Source organism: Poeciliopsis prolifica, unplaced genomic scaffold, assembly GCF_027474105.1.
Source record: "Poeciliopsis prolifica strain line A6 unplaced genomic scaffold, Auburn_PproV2 SCAFFOLD019, whole genome shotgun sequence".
In the NCBI taxonomy this organism is placed as follows: Eukaryota; Metazoa; Chordata; class Actinopteri; order Cyprinodontiformes; family Poeciliidae; genus Poeciliopsis; species Poeciliopsis prolifica.
The window spans coordinates 7197424-7210845 of NW_026562394.1; positions in this window are offsets into that span (position 1 = coordinate 7197424).

Here is a 13422-nt window from a genome sequence, read left to right on the forward strand (position 1 = left end):
GGCAGCCGGAGCGGGGTCCGGCGGAGCAGGAACGGCAGCCGGAGCGGGGTCCGGCGGAGCAGGAGCGGCAGCCGGAGCGGGGTCCGGCGGAGCAGGAGCCAGCCGGAGCGGGTCCGGCGGAGCAGGAGCGGCAGCCGGAGCGGGGTCCGGCGGAGCAGGAGCGGCAGCCGGAGCGGGGTCCGGCGGAGCAGCGCAGCCGGAGCGGGGTCCGGCGGAGCAGGAGCGGCAGCCGGAGCGGGGTCCGGCGGAGCAGGAGCGGCAGCCGGAGCGGGGTCCGGCGGAGCAGGAACGGCAGCTGGAGCGGGGCTGGCGGAGCAGCCGGGCAGCGGAGCGGGGTCCGGCGCTCCCGCTGCAACTCCACCAGGACTGGGTGCTGGAGACGTGGTACCCAATAGTCCAGCAAAAGCCCCAGGCGTATGGCGAACCCAGGCCGTCTCAGGGCGAAAGTGGACGTACTCCTTGACTCTTCATACTCGCGGATTGTTCGGAGTAGCTCCTCTAAACCCTCTGGGTCCATGATCTGATTCTGCGAGCCTCACCGTATTTCTGGTCGGGTCCTTCTGTCATAAAATGGTGGTGGTGAGGTGGTGAGGCTGACGCTGGAGACCCAGGTAGGTGTATGGTGAGTAATTTAATGAAAATAAGTCCACAAAAACACAGAGTCAATAAACAATAGTCCGCGGGCAGCAGGCAGCACTGAGCAGAAGCCAGGGCTCACACCGGTAGCAACTGGTCTTAAGGGCGGCACAAAAAAACAACGACAATCTGACAAACAACGACAAGGACCCGACGAGGAACAAAGGACACAGGAGGGACTAAATACACTGAGGGTAATCAGGAGAACAAGACACACCTGGGAACAATCAAGGGGAAGACAGGACAACGAGGAGAACTCAGGACACAGAAACTCAGAATTAAACACAGAACCTGACACCTTCATACCATCACCATGTGTTTAACCGTACGCTAATTGAGATCGTGATGTTCAACGTGACCTTTGCCCCCTCCCCGCCTCATTCTCTCTCTCTCACAGCGCCCAGCTCACATCCAGGACTCGGTGAGGAAGCAGCTAACATCTGACCCCTCTGCGAAATTTACTGCATCCTTCCTCCCCCGTCCTACCCTGCCCCTCACGCGCTGCTTTCCGTCTCCGCCGCACTCCCTCTCCATGGCGTCTCAGCGGGAGTGGGAGTGTAATTACGCAGTCAGACGGTGTTTACAGACGCAAAAGCGCCTTAATTTATTCCAACAGTTAGCAGTAATTTCCCAGTTTAATTTATAGCTCCTCCACCCAGTGGGAAAGTGAGAGAAGCAGATAGTGAGAAAGGGAGTGAAGGGGGGGAGAAGGAGAAGCATATGGACCTTATACTGCTAAACACGGCCGCCGCTGCAACTTCTACAAGACGCGTTCACACGTAAAAGGCTTCATTATTGGTTTAGCTGCACATTTAAGTTGTTTTCCCCTGATCGGTGGCTTAGGTTTTGATTGCATTCACAGGGGAAGGAATGCAAAGCGGGAATGTTCGTCGACGGCGCCTCGCAGAAGTATTCCCACTGTCATGGCGTCATAGGAGAGTTTCTATCAACTTCAGTAACATTTTTTTAGATGACGGACCAATTCAAAACAGATCACAAATGCAAAGTGGAATGGAATCGTTTCGAAAACATTTTCAAGATAAATATCTGAAAAGTGTGGCATGCATTTGTTTTTAGCTTCCCTAACTCTGAGACCCCACAGTGACATTTAGAACAAATTATCTTTGGACCATATCAAGATATAAGAAAATTCATAATCATTAAGAAATAATTGCCTTAAAGCATATTGTGAAATATATCTCATTAAAAAGTGACTTGAAAGTTAATTTGTCTTATTTCAAGTGTGCTAAGATGTTCACTTCAGGAACTAGACCCAAAACAAAAAACAAAAATTACAAGATTTTGTGTTTTTTCAGTGAATGAAACTGCACTTTAGATCTTTTAAAATGAATTTTCCTTCCATTTCACAATAAGCTCTACCGCATGTGTCGTCATGTCGCATAACATCCCAACGAAACGTCTGATGCTTGTGGTCGTAATGTGACAAAATGTGGAAAAAGTTCATGGAGCATGGATACATCCGCAAGTCACTGGATGAGTTACTTGTGACGAAAAAAAAAACAAACCCTCCTGTCATCCTGTCCCTTCACGATCTGCTCAGGCAGACAGCAGACTGACAATCACGTCACGTCAGGCTGCAAACTGTGTAAAGAAGACGACTGAGGGCTGGATTAGTTTGTCCTGGCCGTCATTAAATCATCGCTGCGACCAGGCAGCGTGTCACTCTTTGGCAAAGTGTGACACTTTCTTGCACACTTTTTTTTTCCAGCTCATTTTTCTGCGAGCGTGGAGGGGTCCTTGCACGCTCAGGGAGCATTTTGACCTCAACGATTTCTGCACACTTCTTCACCGGGCATTGATTACGTTCGCGCCACAACAGCTACAGTGGCGTTTATTGACTTTTTTGGGGCGGCCGTGTAAGGCCAGGTACAAAACCTTAATGACCGCACCGAAAGACTTATGTCAAGATACCCGGGGAAAAAAAACAGCCTGCTGAACTGAAACGGCTGCTGCGGGAACACGACTTTTCCGCCATCAGCTGGAAAGCAAGATATTGATGGAGCACTTTGGTTCCATTTGAACAAGCAAGAAAAAAACAAGACAAAAAAAACAAGGACAATTGAGCAAGGACTGGAAAGCATGGAACCAGTCTTTGTCAAATCTCAGAGCAGGCCCAGATCCTTAAAAACATGTTTGTTTGGGTTTTTTTTAAGAAAAAGAAAAAGCTGAACAAATCTGCTTTATTGCAGAGTTTGGCAACAATATCAGTGCCTGATATTATCACTGACGGCGATCTTTACATTCTCCGTTCTCTCTGTCATTGTGCACAAACGAACGCCACGACTCGATCCGAGGGCTCCGCGCTCATCCACCAGGCTTTGCTTTTCCTCCAGAAGATAAATTGCATTGAATGTAATGCTAGAGTGAGCATAGGTTCCTGGACATCCAGCAGTACAGCTGAGCAGTAATAAGATAATTAGCAGGAGTACAAAAGTCAAAGCCACTGGGGCCTGTGAGCACTTTTAATGGAGAAACACTAATTAGAGAAAGCAGGGGGTTCGGGAAGAAGGAGGGAAGATGAAATGTGGCGCACGACGAAGGGAGGGTGGTCAAGACTTACATGAAGGAAGCAGGAAAATTTAAAAGCGGACACATCCTGACTCTCTGTTGACAGGGACGCTGTGGCTAACTTTGTCCGTTTTGCACCAGATAATCAATTTATCTCTTCCAAATAAACTGACGAGTGAAACACCCGTGACTGAACATGCAAAGACCTTACTTCATGCAGACAGAAGGACAATAACACATTTACTATGCGCTTGCGTTATTTTCCAGGGCTTTTCAAGAGATGCAGCTTCATTGACTTTTTTTTTTAATTATTTTTAAACAGGAATCACAAGTTACAATTTCCTCCAATCCACAGAGTTCAAATTATTCACACAGAGATAGATGTACAGCATTGATATTATATATATATATATATATATATATTCTGGCCCTTTCCTATTTTGTTGTTTTTATCCATCATGATCAGCAAAATGTAGCTGTAATGACTGAAAAAACAAAACTGTCAATGTCAAGTTCAAGTGATGCTTCTTGACTATCTTGGTAAGAAAAAAACTGGTGCTCCACTCAACTCAAAATCCTTCCTTTCTTTCAGGAGCAACTGCATATTATGTGAGAGAAACACCAAAGACAAAAAAAAAATGTCTGACCCATAAAAACAGGCCAGCCTCAACAGTCAAATTCAGTTTAAGTAGAAGTACTTGCACCTCAACACCGGGAGCTAAAGGCTTCCTGACTCCTCCTCTTTCAAAGCCATCCGCCATTTTTATATCAGTGATTTTACCCCACAGTTCACAGGAGTCGTCCGTCTTTCTTCACCATGGTCCGTTAATGTGTTTCCAGGCTGGGCTGTGAACTGCAGCCGGAGCGGCGTGAAAGACTTCAGGCGGCGCTGGACCGGCAGCTGTTCTGTGAGGTAAACTCGCTGCTCCAGTCAAAGGGAACCCGTGGCTTTGAAGAAAACCATACATGGCTGTGATCGCTTCAGTTCCGTGCCATGAAAGGCCTGACTGAAGGCATCATTCAGAGCCCAAACTATGCTAAATATAGCGTGTAGCTCCACGGGGAGCGGCACAAAGGGCTTTTATGCAATTTCTGCTCACAGTAGTTCTCCTCAACACCTGTAAACACACTCTGATGTTTCAAATCAATGGCGTTTCCTGTTAATGGAGCAGTGCTGTGGTGCTGTACCGGTGAAAATAATAAAACACAGAAATACGGAATGGATTTAAGCAACATTATATTTACTACTTCAGCGGCTGCTACTCGTTCAACAGTCTGCAAAAACGCCAACATTTTACTCATTGTCACACGACTCATGTATGATGAACCCCTCTGTGCGGCCTTGTTTCGTTTCAGGGTTTAATAGCGAAACAAACAAGATACCGTTGCCGTTTTATGTGCGAGTGAGCTGTAATACCGGGCCTGCTGTGTCAGAATGAGCCGGGACAGTGAAAAATCCCTGAGCGTGTTTCCTGAGCGCTCCTGCCTTCCTCTTTTCAAATCATTTTCGGCAAACGAAACTTCAAATCTCAAAGACGCAAACGTGAAATTGTCACGGACGTTCCTGAATGCCCGACAAAAGGTACTCAGTGTGCTGCAATAATCTGTTGAAGATGAATTTTGATTTTACGATTTGATTTTACGTAAAACCCCACTGAAATTTTACGTCTAAAACATGTTTTGTAAAAGTACTTCTTTGGGATTTTTTGAGCATTTTGTCACAACTGCAAATATTAACGTATTTTATTGGATTATAGGTGAAAATCCAAAAACAAAGCACCAGATAGCTGTAAAGTGGAAGGATATATTATTCTTAAATTGGAAATATAAGCGAACATTTCAAATCTGTAGTTCTTTAACTACGTGCCGTACGTCGTTCTCAACATTTTACTTTCTGCATCAGAGTCAACATATTCCTGAAGTCAGGCAGAAGATCACCCAGTATTGATTTTATTGTGGACATGCAGCTGTCTTTGTTGGGTTTTGCAGAATGAATTCACGCCAGTCCTGTTTAGTCAGCTTTAGTCGAAGTCTGGTCTCATCTGGAGAGTTGTGAATCCGTCACTGGACCCTAATCCGTCCAGAAACCAGGCCTTGGTTCGGTCCAAGTGAACTCTGGTGCTAGAGACCGCGCCAAAAAGCAGGAAGCGGACTATAACGCAGGGCATTTTGGGTAAATGCAACCTAAACAAATGCGAGAGCCTAGCGTTAGCAGAAGAAATGACTTGTGGCCTTTTACCAAAGACAAAGGTTCTTGGTGTAGCGCCTCCACAGGTGAGGAGGTGAACAGCTTTTTTAACCGGCTTGTTTCATTTGACACAGTGGAGTGTGAATGTGAACTGGCTCGATTTTATTTATGAGTATTACAGCAGTGGGGACTGAATGCAAATTGGCCAGTGCATAATTTCCATATTTTATTTGCCAATTATGTCAGATTACACAAATTCCCCAATATAAATTGCATAAATTAACTTGTGAAACTGCGCAAGCCTCCGTTTGACAACCGATCTGCACATCTTCCTCATTCAACATCTACAACTCGCGAGATAAAAGCGAGGAAAAGGTGTCACAGTCAAAGCACTGCCATAACCGGCGGAGACTTCTCTTTCATTTGAAAGTAAATGGGTTCTGAGCAGAACCATAACAGAGTCCGCTTCCCGACCATTTCACTTCTCAATGGGCCCTCAAACTATGAAAACGATCGCACTTTCACCCGCTCTGTCGCTTACATTTTAATGTCCGGGCTCCACTTAAAGCCTTCGCCTGGCTGCGGCTTCACTTAAGAAACGCATAAAATGGGCACTGGGCGGGTTCGGCGTGTCATTAGGCCTTGGACGGGAGGGGGGGAAGGAGTGACCGGGCTGCGGAAGAAGAACAGAACCAAAAACACGGCAGTGAAAGAGGGAAGGAAGCGAGGAGGAGGAGAAGGTTCCCATTTTCAGCCTTTCATGCAAGTCCCACAATGCCGAAGCCATCTAACCGTACTGATATGTTTAGTGATCCATTATAACATGATAACAGTCACATTGGCAAAATGAACTGAGCCAGACCACTCAACTAAACACAAAGCAGCTGTCAAATTCAACTTAAATGTCACGAGCTGGCAGCTGCTGCACCCAAATTGCTGCACACATTTATTTATTTATTTAGTTTGTTTTTTTTTTTCGTTCGTCCTTGTGGGCAGCTTGATTATATTTATAAAAGTCATGTCGGCCTCATCTGCTGCGTCCGACCTTGTTTCCCCTCGCCCGCTAAATACTCCCGAGACCTTTTCCTCTCCCCGCCGCCACGAGGGAGGCGGCCATCACAGTCCGACTGGACTCTATCTAACTGAGGCCCGGAGACGCTCCTCCATTTTGCCGTTAAATGTTGGGGAGGATTTTCTCCCCCCGTCTCCAAAACTCAGTCGGGCAAAACCATCCATAGACAGAGTCGACGGCTCACAGAGGTATCGCCCAGTGGTGTGTGGTGTTTCACCAACAAATGCAAAAATGATTAATGCAAAAAATATATACACAGCTGGTTATTGAAGTGGGGATTTGTGCAGCAAATTTGGATTTATTTATTGATTGATTTCTATTTATTTCTTGCCAGTTTACAACAACAATTCGGTAAGTTGCATCACAATCCGGTTTGATTATTGAAAACCACAGTCAGATTTTTGTTTCGAATGATTTAATCTTTCATTCGTGCAGAAATAATTACAGACAAGTTGAGATACTCTTAAAATGCGAAATGCTCATAACAGCGTTTGGTATTTTTTGGAATAACAATAATTTTCGATTTGCCTGTCAAATTTATCCAGGTTTTTCTGAGTAGCTTATAAACAGACGTTTGTACTTTATTTTTTAAATGAATTTGCAAATTTCTAAGACAAAAAAAACCACAATGATCTTTTTATAAATATAAAAGTAGCTTTAGCACAATTTACTTTTAATAAGTGTTTTTAAGTTGTCAAAATACAGCAAATGTCTTAAAGAACATTTGCTGTCGAGAATTGACTGAATATGTTCCTGTTTTTTCAGTCGAGCCCAGATGAACCTGCAAACTGGACTCCTTTCTTCTCATGAGGCAAAAACATGGAGAACAACGACCTAAACTTGGCTTTCATGCAAAAATCTGGCTTCTTCATTTGTTTAATTAATATTACTGTATGCTAAGTTTATTGTTGAGGAGTAAAATAAAACTGACACAACTGTAATTTTTTATGATCTCAATGTTTTTAAAAGTGACCGGGTTTTTGGCTCGCGGGTCTGTGTGACTCAATGATTTTGGCCCACGTTACTAGAGGTTCCGGAACCACCGATCCGAGGAAACCCGGCAGATCCGCTCCTCGTGAAAGAGAGTGGGACAGCCGCCTCTACTGTGCTGTTGACTTTGCAGCGATAATCATGAGGATTTGGGCAGCAGAGAGGAAGAAATGGTGCAGCAGAGCCTGGGACAGCGTGAGCAGCAATCTGCCACTGCTCACTCACAAAACACAAACGGTCTGTGTCAGTGAACCCGGTTTCAAAAAGTGAACCGTGGAAGAAAAAAAAACAATCTAATTAGTTTTGTGTGTGTTGGATTTGATGACTTCATAAAAGTCACAAGAACACATAAGAGCAAGGACAAAAACACTGTGATGGAAGAGGGACAAATGACTTTTTCCCAACTATCTGACTTTAAATCTGATTCAATTTTACCTGTTCAGGTCAGGTCGGATTATTTAACCTATGTTAACTTTTAGCATTACTGAGTTCACATTTACTTTGTATTTTTGTAATGTTGCCTTTTAAACCGTCTGATTTGGGTCAAATATTTTAGGTCTCCTTCCTCGGGTTCGTAGGTCGCTTCCTGCAACTTCAAGCTCTGCTGACAGATTTTCAGTGGCACAGAGGAATCACTGTTCATTTGACATCACTGATATTATTCAGTTGTTTCCGCTTCACAATCTTTCCTTGTGATCTACTTTGTGACGTGCACCAATTCTTTTTTCCTCTATTGTGTCACACAAGGAAGCTGTGTGTTTCAGGTTTTGCCTTAACAAATACATCCAAAGCTCTGTTCGCCTTAAATGTCATTAATTAACCTACGAAACGCTTAACAAGCCGTGTAGAGATATAATGACCCCAGTATCATCTTCTGATCGCTTTAGCGGGTTTTATTTTTGCCTAATATTTCTGGAATCCATGGCCGGTATCACATGCAAGTTATACAGAATGAAAGAGACAAATAAAAGATACAAACAGCTGTACTCTTATAAGTTATTTCCAGCCGTACGTGATGTCACAAAGAGGCGCGTGTACATAAGTGAAGTTAATCTTGACGAGTTATAGCGACTGGAATAAAATAAAAATAAAAATAAAAAACAATGACCGCAGCATGTGGTTTCATATGCAGTAAACTGTTTCAAACAAGGTTTGAAGAATGTCAAATGAAAAGAGGACCGGTTGGCTTTAAAGTGAGGCAGATGTGAAGCATCCCTGGCACTGAGCAGTTTGGCACGGACAGGCTGAGTGGGTTGTTCAGGAAGGAAGGAAGCGTGGGGCTCAGCAACAGTTGTAATACCGACATGCAGCATCTCATATGCAACCATTCCGCAAGGCATGACGCCAACGGGGTACTGGAGAAAATCCCCTCAGAAAAAAACCAAGTATTCTAATCATGAAAGTGTCTGATGACCAGTGGGGGCTGGTCAGGGCCTTCACTGGACGTCAACCACACCCGAGCAGCGATCACCTCAATAACACCAATAAGCAACTCGTTTGTAGAACAAAAAATTCAATGTGACTTTTTTTCTTTTCGGTTTTCTAGGACTAGCAGGCTGCTGGCTCTGACGGCCCACCACTGGAAGTTGCTTTTTTTCAAGCGTCTGCGTCGGTGACAATGATGGAGCGTCATCAGTGGACGCTCTGTGACAGACCTGACGTCGTTTGTTGCCCATACTGACGAAGATATCCTCCTTTCATTTCATCGTTTCGAGCACGAAGCTCGGCCAACAGCTGAGGCTAAATTACTTATCAAAGATTCCTTGTTGATGGTTTCCAATTAATGATCTAATTTTCCGCCCCGCTGGGCCGCCGCGCTCCGTCCCGCAGCATACGGGACTGAAATACCGCAGGCAGAGGAGAGGCAGACATGCAGGCAGATTGTCGGGGTGTGGGCGAGTGTGAAGAGGAAATCCTCTCACCTCTCACACAGAGTGGCGCTCACACATACTACTGGGGTTTTTTTGTTGTTGTTGTTTTTCTGTATTTTTGAAAAGACTGGTCACAGCAGTCAGAGGAGAGCATACTTTAAACAGTCTGAACAATAGAGGAGGAGAAAAATAGAAAAAAACAAAGTGTTTCAAGGATATAAACTTCCTCATTGTCTATTGTTATTAGTTATGAAGCTCAAATAATGAAAAATAAATGTATTCATTCATTTTCTGCACTAAAAATAAGACAGAAAAAAGGGACATTTGTCACAATTGCATAATTTATTTAATCTCACTTTACAAGTTGGGATTTTTTTTTCTTACCATTTCTTGTTTTACACTTATTCTGTTTACTACATCTGAAGCACCAAAAATGTAACAACCACCAATAACATGATCAAATTTGATCATTTTAATTGTTATAAAGCCAAAGAAATGCAAAAATGTTCCATGAAAAACAAAACTTTGTCGGGATTGGCATAATAACAGTTGCCAAAAATTCGATGAATTGTTTTTAAAAGAAAAATCTTTGTAACGCTAACAAAATAACTGCCTTTCTTAGGAATAAAAGACTTTTTACTGGTCTTCTGTTAAAAATAAGGTGCAATTGAAGCTATAGTTGTCATATACCTAGATCAAGGATAAGGCGACTAAATCCAGCTAAACTAATTAAAGTTTGGATTAATTTGATGCTTTAATCACTTCTCTGCTGTAACTGAGAGAGAGACTGTAAGTTTTTAGTTGATCTCATCTCCAAATACTTCTGCCGTGGATCATGACTCTTTAACCTGGATGAAAGGAACTTGTTGTCACATAAGGGGCGCTTACGACACTTCTTAGAAATTTCTGCCGCTGACTAACTCCTATTTTGTCGTCAGTAACGTATGAGAAGTGTCCAGTTTGTGTAACTTGCTACGTGGAGTCATTGATCACTTTCGATATTGTGCTGTTGTGCACAATATCGTGTCCTTATCATCATGTGTGATGATAAGGAAATGTCATCCAGCTGAACTTGAGCTCTTATTAAGCAGAGCCAAACGAACTGATGGGAGTTTTGGACCCAAGAAGTCTGAATCCTGCCACCGCAAGCATTAGCTTGATGGTTAGCTCAAGTTATTGCCCCTTTTGTTTTCCTTTAACAGTTTTTTTAAATTTAATGATTGTCACAGCATATGGAAAGTATTTTAAAATGATTTATTTTCTTGTCTCATTTTTTTGTTTTTTTACTTGCTACATCTGAAGTAGTCGGGAGATCGTGGTTGCATCTCGAAAGGCTGGCTGAAATGCAACTAAGAGGTCAAAGGACATTTTATTTGGCTTCTGGTTTTCATAGGAATGTCAAAACATTTTATTTTCGACAATTTTGTTTTAAGATTTTGTTTCTGTCCAAAGACTCAGAGTGTTTTTTTTGTTTGTTTTTTTTTTTTTACTGCTTGCTCGTTTGGTTCCAATAATAAGCCGTAATGCTTTGTTTGCATTAGGGCTAAAAGAGAAGAAAATAACTCTTGACTGGAAAACCGGATTCGGCCTCGGAGGGAGAAAACGTTTCACAGGTTAGCCGGAGAGAAATTAGTCCGCTTCGGAAATCTGCCACAGAGGAAAATGTTCCGCTGCTGCATCTTCTGTGTGGAGAGAAAAAAAAAAAAACCTTCAGCAGAAAATCTGAAGGTGAAATCAATCAATGCAGGTGTTTGTGTTTGGGCTGTGGGAGACAGAAATATTTGGACGTCTCTAAAAGCGGCGCCGGTGCTCCTGACGGTGCCCGACTCTCCCCTCCTGTCCATCGATCCGCCGGTCACCTCCTCACCCCCCCTGCATGTGGGCGGGGAGTCACAAGTGCACTGCAGCCTTTTATTTCTACTAAGCTACACAAAATGGCTTATGTGGAGCGAGCGAGCAGAGGAGGCCTCGGAGTTCGCCGGGAGGTCAGAGCAGCAGTCCAGCTCCCTGGAGCCGCACAAAAAAAAAAAATAGATAAATAAAAAATGGCTCCGTGCCAAACAGTGAACCGGAGCTGCTGCTACACTTTCCCCCCCATCGGTCCGGCCCGGTGCAGCAGCGTCTGCTGGACCTCCAACAGGGCCAGGAAGTGTTCAGGGAGAGCACTTCCTGTTTATACCTGAGCATTTGCAATGAATGACCTCAATCTCCAGCTGGGTCAACTGGATATTTAAAACACAACGCCCTGCTGAAGCTTGGTAGCAGAGAACGCCAGCTTCCAAACAGGATTTCTGATCACTTTTTTGGGGGGGGGATTATTTTTGCCGTCAAAGCGTAGCAGACAAGTGAAAGCAGTAGGGCTGAGATGATTAATCAAATTAATTGTGATTAATACATTCTTCCAATCAAACTCAGCTAATTTAGAAATCAATCGCTAACCGGATTCTGAAGGTGCAGTTGAACTAAAACTGTGCGAAAATAAATATATTCTATATTTAAGAGATGAAACATTCTTTGTCTGTAAATATATTCAACCCAAAGCTCCTGAGGTGGAAGTTTCATCTTCACCTGGTTCAAATTCTGTTGATAAAAAAAAATCCAGTTTGCTATGCAATTATTAACTGAAGAACAAAAAAATCGACAGATTAGTATGTTATTGCATTTTAGGCAGTAATGTTTTATTGAATTATTCTGTGTGTTTATCATGTCGTATGAGTGTTGGATGAAACACCTTCAACATGTGCCAGTTGCTTTATTCGTTTTCAAAGAATTTACTCGCGAGGCTGAAAAACAAAGGCACTCCACACTTTTCATTAAAAAAAAAACTTTAAAAACTACTTTAAGACCATTCGCTGAACGTGGTCCTCTGCAGTTTTCCTGTTGTTTTACTTCTTCATCAGGAATCACTCAAACGGGATTAACTTGCGCATTTCTTGCGGAGTTTTTTCAGAGGCGGATTACTAAAACATTTTGTATCCAAAAGAAGAAGAAAAAAACACTTTCTGGTAGCTGGGTGGGATTATATCAAATAAAATAAACTGCAGAGCTCATATTCATTGTGATCGGGTAGAAAAAGCGATAGAGAAATATCATAATAATAGCGAGGGAGCAAAAACACAGATTTCCACCATTATTGTGCTTTACTATTAAACCTCCATCTCTTACCCTCACTCTCCCCCTCCATCAACCAGTGGGGGAGGGGCCAGCAGGCTGGTAATTACTCCGCTTTGCTGTTTGTGCACAAGGGCAAAGGACGCATTTCACGTCTCCTTCCTCCTGCTGCGTGCGCCACTTCCAGCTCATGTGTTGTCCCGTGAACGCGCCGCAGCGCCTGCAGGCCGGGAGGCTGCAGCCGCTGCGGGGCAGAAAGCGCGTTTCTCTCCACAATAGACTCGATTGTGTTTCATCTGGAGCGGTCATCCCGTGTGTGCGCGTCGGTCTCGTGTCTGCCCAATAAAAAAGCGCTCATGCATTACAAGGGCCTGACCCAGATCACAGGGAGACGTAATAGCGCGTGACAGGTTGTCCTTTTGAGAGCCGCGTGTCCTGAGAGGCAGACCGGGCCACGCGCAGCCTCTGCGTCTGATACCCTGAGCTGCTGGCTTTTAATTTGAAATGCAGAAGCATTCATATATATATTTATATGCGTGTGTATTACATTTTTGTCACATCACATCAGAAACTTGAGACAATGATGTGGGAACTGTTATTTCCAAGAACAGGGAAGATGCCCAGACTTAATAGAAAGACAAATGGAGGAAAATCTTGGAAGAAAACCTGCAGAAGATTTGATTTCATGTGTTTTCATTTATTCATTTCCATTTGGGATCAATAGAGTATTTTTTTTAAATTGAGATTGGTGTACAGGTTCGCCCTGCAGCAAGACAACATAATTATACAGCTGCAAGTCTGACTTGTTGGTTTCAGTCAAGGCGTAATCATGTGTTGAATGGCCCAGTCAAAGTCCGAAGGTAAATTCAACTGAGAGCCTTTGTCGATTTGCATCTTTTGAGGTTTATTGGTTACAAGTTTTGACTCAAGTGAAGAAGAATGTAGTTTTATTCTACTGCAAAATGATGTATTGCCCGTAACATCCCAATAAAACAAATTCAAATTTGTGGTTGTTGCATGAAAAC